The sequence below is a fragment of the Miscanthus floridulus genome, chromosome 18 (genome assembly GCF_019320115.1).
Source record: "Miscanthus floridulus cultivar M001 chromosome 18, ASM1932011v1, whole genome shotgun sequence".
NCBI classification, from domain to species: Eukaryota; Viridiplantae; Streptophyta; class Magnoliopsida; order Poales; family Poaceae; genus Miscanthus; species Miscanthus floridulus.
This window is the reverse complement of record NC_089597.1, coordinates 45,608,337-45,612,514: the sequence shown is the minus strand read 5'-3', so window position 1 is coordinate 45,612,514 and position 4,178 is coordinate 45,608,337. Positions and strand designations below refer to the sequence as shown.

General features: G+C 38.2%; 1 non-coding gene across 1 annotated transcript; it reads left to right on the top strand.

Annotated features, from left to right (window-relative positions):
• Positions 1–3,697: 3,697 nt before the first annotated feature.
• LOC136524910 (small nucleolar RNA R71) lies at positions 3,698–3,806 on the top strand. The gene has a single exon (XR_010776258.1). It is a non-coding gene; the product is annotated as a small nucleolar RNA R71 (small nucleolar RNA).
• The last annotated feature ends 372 nt before the right edge of the window (positions 3,807–4,178 follow it).

Below are 4,178 nucleotides of genomic sequence, written 5' to 3'. Positions count from 1 at the left end.
GAAAACATATCTCTCTTTTGAAACTTACAAAATACTTTGCAAGAAAAACATGGGCTATCTTATTCATCTTTTTTTCTTTTCTCTTTTTTAGGCAGGCATCTCAGTACCCATTGTTTTCAATATCTCAAACACTTGTCCATTTTTTTCATGTATAACTTTTGCATAGCCCCATGCTTCTTTTCTGCAACAAAACTTTTGAGAGATAGCAACAAGAACTTGAAGCATTTATTTGGTGGATAATCCTATGAACATGTTTTTGGTGTTTACTCCCAATGTAGGAGTAAAACATTTTTGGGTGGATCTAGATGGAATGGCATGTTTTTGCGCCTACCCCCAATATAGGAGTAGTGCTTATTTGGGTGGTGTGTATGTGATCTTGATTTTAAGAGCATGACAAACCTCTCATATGGGTCAACAAAGCTTGACTAAACTTAATGCAAACAAACAACATATATGTGGAAGTTTTTCTAGTCTAAATAACATATATGGCTCTGGTAGGAATTCAAGCTTTGTCATACAAGAACTCATCATGAAGTATTTTTATGTTTTTCAAAAAATAAATCTCTAGAACTTTAGTATCACTTGGAACAAGATAAACAACAGCTCAGACCTTCTCATATCATATCCGTCAATTACCTAGCCTTAGATCAAGCATATGCTACCCACGAGTTTCAAGTTCAGAGTAAATTCTTATATCAAAATAGTTGTATCCAAAACTCAGGAGAAGTCAAGGCTAAAAACTAGGTACTTGAAAGGAATTACAATAGAGCAACTATTCATCATTTCCATTGCAAGAGATTATCCTCAGAGTCCATTTATTTAGTTCTTAAAAATAGAAAACTGGACACACACTTTTATTTTGTTTTCTCATTTTTTTAGATCACACCTGACTAATATATATAAGACAAAGATAAATTTTTGTTTTGCTTTTAGTTATGCATCTTTTTTAGCAAATGTAGAACAAAATTAAGAATAACAAAAGGAAACAAATACTTAGCTAGATACATGGGGGTGCCTTTCCCCTAAGCTGGATGTTGGCGTGGTTGAACGTTGAAGTTGAGTGATCCTTCTCAGAGCAAATTTGCCAATGGATGTTCTTCTTGTTCATGAGTGGAACGAGGTGAAGATGACCGGGTGAACTTGCTCTTGATCTTTGTGCATAATCCTACATAATACCAACAAGAATACCAAAACTCATGGAATAGATTAGGATAAAGTGTTAGCGGTTAGCCGTCCAGAGATTAGTTGATCTTGAGGGTTAGAAATATTTTTGTATTGGTAGAAATTTAGTAGGATGTTTACCTAATATATATATTTTTAGATTTTCTTATTTATGATATGCAGAACAGAAAAATATGTATGCATTGTATTTTTTTTTATGCCACCACAGTGAATATTCCCATGGGTATTTACACCGTAGATTTATTCACATAGGGCTTAGGATTTATAATGCAATGATGAAATGCAGTCATGAAACTTTTTATCTTACTTTTATTAGCACAATGTGAATATAGAAAAGTAAATATGCTAATGGTGAAAAATAATTCATGAAATGCGAAAAAGTAAATATGGATAACTACCGTTATTACCTCACGTCGAAGGTTTGGATTTTTAAGTCCTCTGGACATGACTTGACTGGATAAAGTCCTTTATTCTCTAGGTGCATCTGTTAGTCCTAGAGATGGAGACCTTGGTGGTTGTACCTCTTGTCATAGTGACTCAGATGATATCATCTTTTCTTTCCATACCTGCTTCGTCTGTGGACTAGACTTTGGTGGAGTAGGTTCATCTTTCACAACTTCTTAAGGTTCTTAATCTTCTTCCCATTCATTCCTTGGGGGTTGATTCCTTTGACGTCGGGATGATCGACGTCTCCTCCTGGAGCAAGTCTTGTTTGGTTGGTCATAAGTGGTATAACTATTGAAATAGCAGTGTACCTTCTCTCCATGGAATTGGAAGTGGACTTGTCCATATCCGACGTAGATGATCGCATTGGTGGTGTTGAGAAATGGTCTTCCAAGAATGATGGGTGTGTCATCTTCTTCTTCACCCATGTCTAGAACCATGAAGTCAGCAGGGCATAGTGATCATGTATTTTTACCATGACATCTTTCACTATTCCCTCCAAAAATCGGATTGATTGGTCCACCATTTGCAATTGCATATATGTAGGGAACAAAGGTTCATCACCAAACAAGTATTCATACGTTATCTTGGATATTATATTGACACCTAATCCAATGTCACGCAAGGTGTTGTGGAAGATTCTTTGTCCAATGGTACACTCGATCGTGGGTACGCCTAGATCATCCTTCTTAGCAAGGAATGGTGAAGCGAGGAGGTGGCCGTACTCTGATCGTAGTGTGTTGATCATGTTGACTGATTCTTCTTGTAGTTGCCTAACCTTGTTCTTCCTTCTCCTTTGATTGTTTTTCTTCTTACTCACTATCGTCTCTTTGGTTAGGTACGACATTTGTGGATGTCCACAAGATTGCAAGATATGATTTTAAAAGAAAACTTCTCCTTTTAATCCTTGATTGTGAAGCAAATCTTGGCACTATCCGTGTAGATGATGGCTTTTGCGGTGCTTAGGAAAGGTCGGCCAAGATAATGGGTGTCCTTACATCTCCACCTTTTTCCAAAACCACAAAATCTATGGGAACATATGATTGTCCCACTCGAACAATGGCATCTTCAAGAACTCCCTTGGGATAGCAGAGTGACTGATCTGCAAGCTACAAACACATGTATGTGTACATCAAAGTATCTCTATTAATTTTATCATAGATTACCTTAGGCATAATGTTGACACTTGCTCCAAAGTCACAAACAACTTCTTAGAAAATCTGAGGCCCAATGGCTATGGGGATGACAGGTCTTCCTGGATTGCTCTTCTTTTTAGGCAAGGTATAATCTATCCACCTTCCTATTGATGGTTGTATATAGTAGTATGCTTCATTGTGAATATTGACAAGATTTGCAGTTTCTAGATCTTCCAGTTGCCTCAGAATCTTACCTTTCTCAGTCGGAGGAACAGCAGCCGTCAGCTGAGCTATTTGTCATTGTATCATTTTATTAAATCTATGATGGGGGTTTTAATGGTAGAGGAGAGGTTATCCATTCTATTATTTATATTTTCTAAAACTCTATCATTGGAAGGTAGTTTTTTAGATAAGCCCTCCATTATTTTAGCTTGGCCAAAAATTAATTCTCTCAAGGGTGGTTGATTGAAATTATTACCTTGAGAATTACCTTGGTAGTTTAACCTTTGTTGCTGATTCCATCCTTGATTTTATTGAGCATGAAAGTAGTTGTTGACGAAGTTCACATCCTCATGAATATTAGGGCAGCTATTCCGTGAATGCCCAGTGTTTCCACACTCTTAACATGTCATGCGGGAATCATAAATGTGCATGACTTCTTGTTTCTCATTGGCTCGATCTTTGAGCTTCTTTATCAGTAGTCTATCTTGGTAGACAGCATGTCTACCTCCTTGAGTTGATGCATACCTCCACCTCTCTTGTGGGTTTGAAGACATTCTTCATTCCAGCCTTGGTTGGAGGCCATCTTCTCCACAAGAGCTGTTGCAGCTTGTATGGTGAGTGACAGGAATGCACCTCCTACAGCAGCATCCATAGTCTCATGGGTAATGTTGGTCAACCCATGGTAGAAAATCTACATGAGTAGCCAATTCTCCATCCCATGATGAGGGCATTCTGATATATAGTCTTGGAAGTGTTCCCATGCCTTAGGGACAGATTCATCATGTTGCTGTTGAAAGATTGAAATTCTTCCTCGTAGAGCATTGGTCTTGCTCGTGGGAAAGAACTTGGCTAGGAAGGCAGTGGAGCAGTTATCCCATGTGGTATTTCTATCTTTGTTAGCGTAGAACCATTACTTCGCCTTTTCCAAGAGTGAGAATGGGAAGAGGCGAAGTAGTATGGCATCTTTGGTCACTCCTTTGATAGTGAAAGTGCTGCAGATCTCCAGAAAATGTTGGAGATGAGCACTCGCATCTTCATGTGCCTTTCCACAAAACTGGCTTGCTTACACCATATTGATGAGAGCTGGCTTGAGCTCAAATCCATTATCTCCAACATCGATTGTTGGTCCAGTATGGATGTTGGCTGTAGTTGGAGCAGAGAATTCGCAAAGAGTCTTGTTAGCCATGGCTTCAA